Source organism: Jaculus jaculus, chromosome 1, assembly GCF_020740685.1.
Source record: "Jaculus jaculus isolate mJacJac1 chromosome 1, mJacJac1.mat.Y.cur, whole genome shotgun sequence".
Lineage (NCBI taxonomy): Eukaryota > Metazoa > Chordata > Mammalia > Rodentia > Dipodidae > Jaculus > Jaculus jaculus.
In genome coordinates, this window is record NC_059102.1 from 194,373,784 (window position 1) to 194,386,838 (window position 13,055).

The 13,055-nt window shown below is 36.8% G+C and overlaps 1 protein-coding gene and 1 pseudogene across 1 annotated transcript in view; both read right to left on the bottom strand.

The window, feature by feature from the left end:
* LOC101611102 overlaps positions 1 to 1,955 on the bottom strand; it is a 91,090-nt pseudogene extending 89,135 nt beyond the window's left edge.
* Gpm6a (glycoprotein M6A) overlaps positions 1 to 13,055 on the bottom strand; it is a 376,173-nt gene that overhangs the window by 258,218 nt on the left and 104,900 nt on the right. The window lies entirely within an intron of this gene.

The window sequence follows — 13,055 nt, forward strand, 5'->3', positions numbered from 1 at the left end:
GCTACCCTAAGACTCTTTAGAGAATTCCAGGTCAGCCTGGGCTAGAGTGAGACCCTACCTTGAAAACAAACAAATAAATGAAACCTAAAATCATGCAAGTTATAGTCCTGCTAGAGAACTTCATGTCATCAGGGGAGGTGATTTTGTTTTATCACAGGTAAATACAGACAATAAAGAAAAATATTAATAAATTATATCATATTTAAATTTAAAACTCCTGAGGAGGGAAATACTATTACAAAGTAGAAATGATACATCACAATATGTACATATAATTAATGTCCAACATAATACTTGAGCATGTAGTCGAAAATATGCCATGAATCAATATGATTCACAGTTCAATATTACAATGATCGGATCACATAATATAATTAAGTCATAGAAAAGTTGGAACTATAAAATGGCAAAATATCACATACAATATGTTCATTCTCTAAAACTTATAGAAACTCATTAAAAACAAGACTATTGCACAACCAGATGAAATGTAAATTTTAAGTTTGAAAACAAGAACTATTAAAAGAAATAGGAAAACAACAAGAAGAAGAAGAAGAAGAAGAAAAAAACACTCCAACAATACAGTCCAAATAAAAACTTAAACATTTAATTTTAGGAGAGTAATTTGAAAAAATACCTCAGCAAGTTGATATGCCCATTCTATAGAATCTAGTAACAGAAGCATCAAGAATTTTAAAAAATCTAATTTCTAAAGAATGTGCATAAAATAAATTTAAAAACAAAATTGTCAATAGGTATAGCATAAACTGCATATATATGTACATATCAACATAAATATAGAATCTATGAAAGAAGCCATTCTTAGCATGCACAAGTGAAAAAGCTCACCTGAAATTTGCCTTTACAAGGCTTGTTAAATAGCCTTTGTGTTCTTCTACTAAACAAAAACCAACTTACAGAACATAACACCACTATCAGCAATCCTTAAGGATTAAGTAAAAAAAAAGGGGGGGGGAATACTGAATTCATGCTAAGTAAGGGCATCTAAGAATACTGTCAAAACCACAAGCATGATCAGACATCTCCTGTCCTAGCTCAAATGAGTGACTTGCTTCTTTACTAATAAGGCTCAGTCATGCCTCCTTGTAGGTAAGATTAAGATGTTCAATAACAAAATTAATCCTGTTTCCTTACAGCAAACTATTCAAAACAAAGCTTCATGTAATTCCTACTGAAACTAACAACATAATTCCGAATATGCAACAAATCCCTTTTAATGCTCTCTTGCTGAATTCTCCATACTTTCCTAGAATATGCATTCTCCATTACTGAACTTTGCTCAATTTATGCAAATAAGGTCTTTTATATTCCTTGACTCTTGGATTTCGTCAACTCTGAATTTAAAAATATTTTATGAATTTCATCTGCACTGAATATGGACAGATTTTTGTCATTATTCCCCAAACAATAAACAATAAAACCATTCACATAACATGCACATGGAGTTGGATATTACATCTAAAGATGACAGTATATAGAGGATATATATAAATAATCTACCAATTTATATAAGAAATTTGAGCATCTATAGATTTTGGTATTCCCAGGGGCTCCTAGAAACAATTGCCTATAGATCCTGACCAGTGATTATTTAAGGGTTATCCTGCTGGTCTTTGTTCAGGAGGTATTAGTTTATTCCTTATATGGGAGAATGGTAGGTGCTGGGAATTTGAACTCCATCTTCAAACTGCATTGCTCTTTTCCTTTTAGATATATAAAGTATTGAACCAAATTTATCCTTATAATAGCAGAGTCAGAGACTAATCTGAAGCTCCAACTCATAATTTCAAAGCTCATTTAGATAATTATAGTGCTAAAAAAAAAAAAAACAACTTAAAATGCAGGCTATGATTCACAACCCTCCAAGCTGTGATGCTGCAATCTCGCCAAGAGCAGAGAACAACACGCAGTACCTCAAACGTCAGTGTGGCCATGCTCGCTGCTGTGTTGTGTGCCCTACATATGTTGACACAGACTGAAAGCAAAGAGGATTTGTTCCAGAAGCAGCCTAGTAGTTCAACAATATTCTCGTGTACATAACTTTGCCATCCCTTGGTAACAGCAGCAAATCTTGCTATTTTGAGTAAGATCCAATTAAAATATAATGTCCCAGACATTTAAATTTGAATTATTAAAATTCTTACGTAGGAACTCAAGATACTCTCAGCTTATCCCATGTTACATAATTAATGTGTCAAAAAGACCCTTAGAATAAAACACAAATGTGCTACTTATTATACTCTCACTTACCTATTTTTCTCACTTCTATGTCACTATTTATGCTGTTTTCTTTCACTGAATGTTCTGTCTTTCTCACAAGTTTTACATTCTATGTATCCCTCAATTTCTAATTCATGGACCCACTTTTTCAGGAACCATTCTTGAGCAATCTGACTGGAAGTGGAAGTAATGGGTCTTTCATGAGAAACTATATTGTGCTCTCTCTTCTCCTTGTTATTCACTCTTCTTTTAGGATCATTTACTCAGTAATATTTTTACTAAATTTGCAAGAGATAATTATCTCCAGAAGGTCCCTGCAGCTATCCCTGCTTTCCTTCCCATTTCACAAATGGCCTTCATAACTATTCATTCCAACTCTCTTGACATAATCCAACTGCCTGAGCCACAGCAGTGAAAGTACAGACTACATCTGAGGAACTGTTTATGAACTCAGGTAGAGGTGAACTGAGCTCACCGTCTAAAGCTCATTAAAATCTCATCTTCTTTCTGAGATTTGAATGCTTCCCTTTAAATAAATAAATAAATAAATAAATAAACCTTTTACTGAAGGTATTCTAGTTGAATTTTTTCCAAAGTTTCAATGCAAATCCCAAATGAGAACTAAGAATTTTGTTGCTCAGCCTCAGCTATATACATTGTAGGCACCCATTGCTTTCCACCCTCTCTCTTTCTCTGGAGTTCCAACAACTAGAGTTGGGCAAACAGAACTCTGCTGTTAACGTCTGAAAGTACTTTCTAAGGTTTTATTCATCCTTCTTTATTGCTTTTGGGATATGTTTTTTCATTTGTGTTGTTTTGCTATTTAGTGGATCTTCACATAGATAAAATGCTGGTGAGGTTCAATGATGAGCCCAACTAAAGGCCTGAAACTCATCCTCTCCTATTTTGAATCAATCAGCCATTTCAGTGAACATGTGTTCTGTTGTGAAGCTTCATATGCCAGTATTTTACCAACAATTCTGAGCAATATTGATCACACAAGGACAACAAATAAAAATAATCATTTTGTAAGCACCTTAGGGAAAAAAAATCTTAAGTGTGCCAAATACAGAGTGATCAGCATATTTCTCCCTTTAAGAAGAGACTTCTGAAATTTGGGAAATTCTAAGTTGTTTCTGATAAGAAAGTATTAGATAATAACAAAAACATAAAGGATATAAATACCAATATTAAAGTAGAATGGGGTGAGGTAGAGTAGAAAAAATATTTGATAACTAACAAGTTACTTATTACTCAAAAGGAAAGCCTATATTTGTCAATGATGTTTGATTAACACTTTTTGTTCTTTTGTTTTATGCCACCCAGAAATCCTCTTTTCACTTGAAAAGTAGGTCAGAGATCATTATTATATTTATTAGAAGTGTTAAATTCAAGTAATTCAATCCTCACAAAACGGTTAAAGCATTTAGAAAAGTTAACACAGGAAATGGTTTTCAGAGGCAATGGTAGTGACAAAAAAATATTTAAATGTCAGTAAGAGGAGGGGAGAGCTGACATTGCATGGAGGTTAGAGGGAGCAGGTGGAGGGGGTGAAGCTCAGAGATAGTGGAAGCATCTGGTCCATGATGGGCTTATACACTGGGAACTGGAAGTTCACAGAATCTCCAATGGTTAGACATGTTCTAGTGTCATAAAAAGAGTAGCAACCATCCTAGATTCCTCTCACTAATCACTTTCCACACTCATTCCATACTTCACACTGATGGAATCCACCTGACCGGAGGCTGTGGCACAACCTGCAGAGGCCAGGGTCTTCAGTACATTGAGCAGAGAAAAGTAAGAAGCAGAGCCTGGGAAAATTGGTACAAGCTTGGTCTATTGAACAACCTTCATTATAATATAAAGCAGAATTATACCCACATATGACATAAAGTTTCTTGCTGCTTCTAGATTCCTGGAGTGAATTTATTTCTTTTTAAAGTGAAAAGTATAAACCTACCTACTCTTTGAAATATAGGATGAGGGAGGCATTCAAAAAAGACTCAAGAGAAAAGGGTTTAGTAATGGACCCTGCACATCCTTTCATTCTAAAATCCCTGCAAAAATAGTTGATGTGGGTCTGAAAAGGCATTATCAGCAGTCAATTGAACCCCTTTGATTAAAGGATAAAATAAGCTTAGATTTCAGAGCATCAGAGTAAGCTACTGAATATGTAAAATGATTGTACTTACATGAGAATTCCATTCCTCTTGATGAAAACAATAACGCCTACTATATTTTATTGGAATTGACATGAAACATGTTGTATTTTTTGAGACAGGTTCTCATGTAGCCTTATGTTGGGCTCATGTGGTTTCAGGCTGGCATCAAACTCTCTATGTAGTGCAAGATAAACTTGAAGTTCTGACCCTCCTTCCTTTAACCCTTGAATACTGAGATTATAGGCATGTGCACCATATCTGGTTTAAGAGGTACTAGAGATTCATGCATGCTAAGAAAGTATTCTTTCAACTTAACTACCTCCTCTGATCCAAAAAACTCAATTCTTATTTTCTATTTTGACTGGTAAATAATTAGAAATAAGAAAAATAGCAATATTCTAAATCATAATTATTTTGTTAGAAGTTAATTTATAGAAATAAAATCTGTCAATCTATATAAAACTGTCTCATTTCTTCATTTCCCTTTCCACAATTACAAGAGATTATTTCATACCACTTCTATCTTGTTTCAACCCATTTTCATAGACATTAAGAGGTACTCTATACCTATACCATTTCAGTAGTCCTCCATCAGTTACTAGCTAAGTTTTCTATATTACTTGCAAATTCTCCAAGATATATAATTCCACTATGTTTGATTTTCTGAGTTTGATTTTGTACCTTTCTTTCTTTCTTTTTTCCTGAGGTAGGGTTTCATTCTAGACCAGGCTGACCTGGAATTCACTATGTAATCTCAGGGGGGACTCAAACTTACAGCAAGCAGCCTACCTCAGCCTCAGTGCTGGGATTAAAGGCATGTGCCACCATGCCCACTGATTTTGCAACTTTCTGTAAGTTTCACATGGCTTCTTATTTACTATATAAACATCCAATACTAAGTCTTGGGGAGTGTCCTTGTTAATTTCATGTCTCTATAGAAACATTTCTCCATCTTCCCTCTTCTATCTTACTTAACATGTTAAAGGTGATTTAATGACCAAGAATGACCTTGCAAACATAGGCCACCTAGAATTACAGTCATCAATGTAGTGTCTATGTAGTGATGAAATATCCTATTTCAGTGTTTGCCTCACCAATCATACTGAGAGGAAGATTAAATGAATTTATGCTTAAAAATAATCCATCAATTAATCCAGGCATCGTGACATATGCCTTTAATCCCAGCACTTGGGAGGCAGAGGTAGGAGAATTGCAGAGAGTTCGAGGCCAGCCTGAGACTACACATTGAATTCCGGGTCAGCCTGGGCTAGAGTAAAACCCTACCTTGAAAAAAACAACAACAAAAATAAATCCATCAGTTTGTGCAGCCCAAAAGTATATGTTGCACAATAACTAGGTAAAAGCTGAATATTCTGTATTTGCTTATGCTTCTTCTACTAGTAATACTACAAATAGCCATGAAAGGTAATCTTCAAAATAAGTAAACAAGTCAATTTTCTGCAGTAATATTGCTGATAGCATCTTTGTACCCATAAGCTATGTATAGAGTCAATTTATTCAAATATATATATATATATATACATATATATATATATATATATATATATATATATATATATATATATATATATATATCGGCTATTAGAAGTGACATTTGTGGGCTGGAGAGATGGCTTAGCGGTTAAGCGCTTGCCTGTGAAGCCTAAGGACCCCGGTTCGAGGCTTGGTTCCCCAGGTCCCACGTTAGCCAGATGCACAAGGAGGCGCATGCGTCTGGAGTTCGTTTGCAGAGTCTGGAAGCCCTGGCACGCCCATTCTCTCTCTCTCTCCCTCTATCTGTCTTTCTCTCTGTGTCTGTCGCTCTCAAATAAATAAATAAAAATTAAAAAAAAAAAAGAAGTGACATTTGGTATGCTTATACACCTTTCTTCCCTAATGTCAAACTCTGATCACCTTGTTGGTCATTGACAGGTGTTATATGTTATTCAATATCAAGAGAACTGTTTGTTCATTTTTCGATTCTTCATACAGAAAATGTACTACTACAAGCGTGTATAAAACAGTATTGTATAATTTTGTATTTTTGTTTTTCTCTATGCTATCTTACTAAACTTTAAAGGCTGATACAAATAAATTGTATTAATACTACATGAAATATTTCTTGGGTAGGAGAGATGGATCAATGGATAAAGTCTGAGCACCTGAGTTTGGATCCCCAAAACCCACATGTGATGGTTAAGTTCTGTTGTCAACACAGAATCCATGAACATTCCTCTTGATTGGATCTCTAAGGTTTCTTCCAGGAAGGGTTAACTAAAGGATGAAGTCCTTCATCCAGAGAGTCCTTCCCAAAGAGTGGACTGCCCTCCCAGAGAAGGGCTTTATGTAAGGAAGCTCTGGGATAAAAAAGTCCCTTCCTCCCACCTGGCTGCCAGTGCTTCTTGCTGGTGAGTGCTTCACTTACACTTGTATATTTCCTGTACAGCTGTCCTTCTTTGGCACTGGAAGCAAGTTTCTTCAGCTTTCCAGCATGGACTGAAGACAAAGGGCTTTCCAGGAAGCTTTCAGACCTTCAGTGCTAGATTGGGACTGCTAAGGAATCCAGCCACATGGACTGAGCAGGTAACAGTTTCCTTGACTATGAAGCCTACATATTGCTTTTATTGGACTGCCATAAACCCAATAAACTGCCCTCTTAATAAAATTCATTCTATCAGTTCTGTTTCTCTAGAGAACCCTGACTAATACACCATGGAAAATCCATACTCAGTAGCAGGAATCTGTAATTGCAGTGTACCTATGGCAAGAAGGCAGGTAGTGACAAGACAATGCTCTGTCACAGTGGTAAGTAATGAAAGACCTGGCCTCAAAACAACATGTACAAAGAGGATCAACACCTAAAGATGTTCTCTGACTTTAACACATCAACTGGTACTCACACAAACAAAAAATGAATATTTCTATAGTGGTAAATACTTTTTGTGTGCACATGTGCATCTTATACGTGTAGAGGCCAAAGGTAGATGTTATTTGAAGCAGACAGCTTCAGGTCCCTGGAATAAACTTCCTGACAAGTCACAATTATGGAAAGAAGGAATTTATTGAAGCAGAGAAAGGACCATAATGGCAGAAGAAGCTGGTCTTCTTTCATAGATCCAAGCAGAAATAGAATAGCCACCATCAAAAAGCACACAGGGGCTGGAGAAATGGCTTAGCAGTTAAGCGCTTGCCTGTGAAGCCAAAGGACTCCAGTTCCAGACTCACTCAGTTCCCCAGGACCCACGTTAGCCAGATGCACAAGGGGGCGCACACATATGGGGTTCGTTTGCAGTGGCTGGAGGCCCTGGTGCATCCATTCTCTCTCTCTATCTGCCTCTTTCTTTCTCTGTCTGTTGCTTTCAAATAAATAAATAAAAATGGACAAAAAACTTAAAAAAAAAAAAAAAGCACACAGCATCATAAGTAAGTACACTTAGGAACTCCAGGCCAGGCTTAGTCACTTTGCATATCTTTAGACTGGAATTCCAAATCCACCCCCACACCGTAGGCTGGACCCTAGGATCCACCCACAGTGATACCTCCTCCAATCAGGTGTCTACAGATATAAATTATAAACTTTAATAAAATCCTGAATATACTGGGGGCTATCCATTCAAACTACCACATCAGGTACCGTCCTCAATCACACTCTATTTTATTATTTTGAAACAGGGTCTCTCAGTGAACTTAGAGCTTACCAGTTAAGCTAGAATACTCATCCAGAGGCTCAGGTAGTCTGTCTAAGGCTCTGCAGTTCTGGGATTAGAGTCATGTGAACCAGACCTTGCCTTTATTTGGGTGGTAAGGATCTGTAACAGGATTTTGAGGTTCCTTGCCATTACACAAATATACTAATGCACCAATAAAATTAGGCTATCCCCAGATCCTTATCTTATTGATTTAAAGACTTCAAATCCATAGACCAGAGGGTAAGACCTAGAGAGACCTTATTAGATTAAGAGAAGGAAAGAGAAGAAAGTACAGGAAGCTCTTGCCATGAGGAATGCTGGAGGGAGTAGGGAGCCCACATCTGGATAGGGGTATCCCCATATCAGCCTAGCCAGGATGAGATGATGGGTGTACCAGAGAAGGGATCTGGAGGTTCAGGAGAAATAAATAGCCAAAAAAGGCAATGTCCACCTAGTAAGCCTCTATTTATAATCTTACTGCAGCTGGCCTTACCCTCAGGCTCACATAAGTCTGAGACAGCTGATTGGTCTGGGCTCAGGGGGCTGGCTCAGAAAGAGGTCAGCACATGTGATTAGGGAGAGAGAGAACTAATTGGATGAGATTGGGTCAGATGCTGAATTCTGGTTCTGCTAAAGCAGGCAGTATGGCATCACTTTGTTACCTCTTTGGACCTTCAACTGACTGATTGCTTGAACATACTCCCACCCCCTTAGTTCCAAACTCTGGTTCTCATGCTTGTGTAGCAAGTATTTTAATAGACTGACTCATCTTACAAGCCCCTTAATTTTTCAAAATGAACCAGCAGATTTGAAAAGCCAATTCTTCAAAAGAATATAAATAGGTAGAAAATGAACACATGCTAAGTCCTTAATATTACTGACAATCTGGAAAATGCAAATAAAACCATGAAAATGAAATTTGACAATATGCATTAGAGGATCTAAGACTAAAAGAATGATGATTTCAGATATTATCTAGAATACAAGATTACCAGAACTCTCATATATTTATGGTGAAAATATAAAATGGTATAACTAATTTGAAAAAGTTTTGGAATTTTTTTAAAGTTATATTTTTTTAATCTAATGTTTTTAAAATTCTACTTCTAAGTTTTACTCAATAGAAGTTTAAATAAAATAAATAACACTAATTGTAGACAAGGAACAAGATTTAAAGATATCGACTTTATGTGGAGGGAAGGCTCTGAGAGACCAGAGGGAGAATGGGTCCCCAGTACAAACCTTGTCTAGAAAACTCTTCCCAAACAGGAAAAAAAAAAAAAAAAAAAAATAACCAAAAGCCTCCCAAAGGGCAGAATAACACAAAAAATCAGAATGGTACAACCAAACAAACTTAGGTTCACTCTAGTATCACAGAGCTTTTATTTGCATGGCAAGAAATGCACAGTGGGAAACTACAGCCTTGTTGGCTCACCTTAGCCACTCAGGACCTACCACCAACCAACCAAGATTGCCTTCATTTGCTTGCTGGGAAATGCATACCAGGAAATCTCCCACAAATTGGTTTACCCTAGGACTCCTACAAAATGGAGACTCCCATAGCCCATCCCCGTAAGCAAGTGGTTCTGCTACTACCCAGGCCATTGTTTTATTTGCTTATACTAAAACTCATTTTCTTTCTACTCTAAAGCTCAGGCTTTTAAGTACAGGCAATTCTGGGTAGAAAAATATATCAAGAAAACTAATGGAATAAAAGTGCAGTTTTCCAAGGCTTTTTATTCATTTTTGTATCAGGTATTGTCTTTGGTCTAAAAGTCTAGAATCATCTCTCATGATTAAGAGTCATTCTGGGACGGGCTGGAGAGATGGCTTAGCGGTTAAGTGCTTGCCTGTGAAGCCTAAGGACCCTGGTTCGAGGCTCGGTTCCCCAGGTCCCACGTTAGCCAGATGCACAAGGGGGTGCACGCATCTGGAGTTCGTTTGCAGAGGCTGGAAGCCCTGGCGCGCCCATTCTCTCTCTCTCCCTCTGTCTGTCTTTCTCTCTGTGTCTGTTGCTCTCAAATAAAAAAATTAAAAAAAAAAAAAAGAGTCATTCTGGGGCTAGAGAGATGGCTTAGCAAATAATGTGCTTGTCTGCAAAGCCTAAGGACCCATGTTCCACTCTCCAGTCCCACATGAGCTAGACAGGAAGGTGATGCAGGCATTCAAGGTCGCACACGTGCATAAAGTGGCACATGCAGCTGGAGTTAGATTACAGTGACTGACACCCTGGCACTCTAATTCTCTCTCTCATAAATTGTGTGGCACCAGGCCCAGCCCCCCCCCCCAAAAAAAAGTGTCTTTCTGCCCTTCTTAGTACTATAATAAGTGGAGGCACCAACAACAGGAAGAGATATGTATGCCAAGAATTAAGAAAATTAGAAATGGAAGAAAGTTTTTCCATGTCTTCTATTTCTCAATTGCATTTAGTTCAAAATAACCCTTATGTCAAAGTAGCATATTTTGGTGACCCTCTTCAATCCTTAGTTGCTAACATTAAGGAGTATTTAAGTGACAGTCTTTGTATTGTAGAAGAATGCCAATGTAGAAAAGAAAATGTCACCCTCTTTCATTAGATTGTACAAATGCAATGTTCTTTGTCCTTTTATCATTAGGAAGTGCATTTCAATAAATATTAATTCAATATGGGCACTTTGTGTGTGTGTGTTTTCTCAATTAAATTGACACAGCTGGGGTGAGCTGCATTTCCTTTGCTTTGCTTACCAGAAGCATTTAGGGTAGGGGTGGGCAGAAAGAATAACATTTCTGCAGGGACTTTTCTTACTAATGAAAATTGCAGTATAGCTTCAATGACAGTAAACATTAAGACCCATTAACTCATCTTTCTTATTGTGCTTAACACCATCAGATTCAATGAGAGAATCAATGGCCACAGCTGGATGCAAGCATTGAAATTCAAGAACTGTTTCATTGCAGCAGTGATAATAAGCCTAAGAAGTAGTGAGTGGGTGAAAGATATAAAGTCATTGCTGAATTTTGATTGAAGCTCAGCAGTGAGACTAAAAGATGACTCCCTATTTCACAATGATTTGTTAAGCATAAGATCCTTATCTAGAGGAGGGGCACACAATCTTGCATGTTTAGCATTTAAGGGGGAAAATCATCATTTGCTTTTGGTCTTTTCTTAATGCTAAACTGAGGAATCTTTTCATTTTATTAAATAAACAGATAAAAACTAAACAGAGGAGAAAAAATGTCTTTAAACTCCAGTGCTCTTATTTTTCTATCCTCATTATTTTTATAGACTGTAACCATGGTGATATTCAGAAACACAGCTCTGTTCCTTCCACAGCTTTTGAGCTTGCCTATCTGCATATCACCACGTCCCCCATTGCAGCCACTCTCAGAATCCGTTGCAAAGTGGTTTTACTTGTGGTATTTCTTTTTTCTTGCAAACCTAATGAATTCAACTGGATGCTGCTGATCCAGAGGATCTAGAGATACCTTCAAGCCATTTTTTTTTTTTTTTTTTTGTTCTGAGCACTATTGGTGCAGATGCTGCTGCTGATGTTGAATAGAAATTTATCCTCACATGAATATAAATGAAGATGTAAAAGTTCAGCTACAAATGTCATCAGCCATTGAAACAGCGGAAACTTATGAGCATTATATCTTTGAAGGCAAATACTGTAGCCCCAAATTCTATTAATGTATAAACTTACTTTTCGAGTCACACCAGATCCACCACCTACCACACAGATAAATGACTTGTGACCATTATTGGTAAATAGTTTTCTCCTTAAACTTGGCAAGTGCAACTTACCTCTTAACCTTGGCAGCTGTCAGGATCAGTGGATGCCTCAACACTGGTCTTAAATTTCTAACTTACTCTGATACCCTCCTGGTAGTCTTCTATTTTTTTTTTTTTTTCTGGTCAATCTTTTAGAACACTTAGTGTCTCAACTCTATGGTTTCCATTACATGGTAGCTTTCTACCTTATACTCACAAACACATGAATACACCTGAGAGGGCAGCATACTTCCTTAAGAATCTTCTAATATTATTATTGCTCTTTTCCTATTTCAAGCCTTACTAATTTTTTTTATTTTACCCATTTAAATGTGATTAAATTGCCTACTCTTAAAACTCATCTGTTTGAAATACATAGTTTTAATGTAATATAAGTAAATTTATCTTGCATCTGTATCCTCTATGAAGCCTATGAAGAATAAACTTATGTAGCATTTGTCCTACACTCAGTTTCAAAGATCAAAATGATTAATGGAGATGAAGAAATGTTTTATCAAAATACATCCACTAGGCATTTGAGAAAACAACAAATGCAGAAAAGTTGCCCTCTTACCCTCCTGCTCCTCCTCTCTGAAGTTAGTTATGACACTCACGTGAAGAAAGTAAAATACATCTGAAGAAAAAGGAACACAAGAATTGGAACACACAAGCATGCTATGCTTTCTCCAATTTATTGCTTTAGATGATTCTATTTTATATTATCATATGTCCCATCATACTTGTGTAACAATAAGCATTCCCCCCAAAACAAAATTGCAACAGACTTTTCAAGCAGATACTGGACTACTGGACACAGGCAACCTCTTCCTCTCACAAGAAGATAAAGCAAAGGTCCTCCTGCCTCTCTAACATGGCACTGGGAGACTTGAAATTAAGGCCATTACTAGGATTTTACCAAACAGGGCATTTCTTCTGATCACTTGTGCCTAACCAAATATTCTTATGGCAAAAGTTAAGACAATGGATCCTTGACTTGAACAATCTTCTGGCTACAAATGCCTATCATGTCAGTTCAGTAGCCAGATTTTTCCCTCTTTTACTTTACCTTAACATGTATTTATGAATGCATTGATTTATAATTTTTATCAAATTATGGCCATAAAACTTTGTGATCTTTCTATGGAAAAGTATATCACCTGATGACATAAATTCGTGATCTGAGCTATATTCACCAATATTTCACTCAGAATA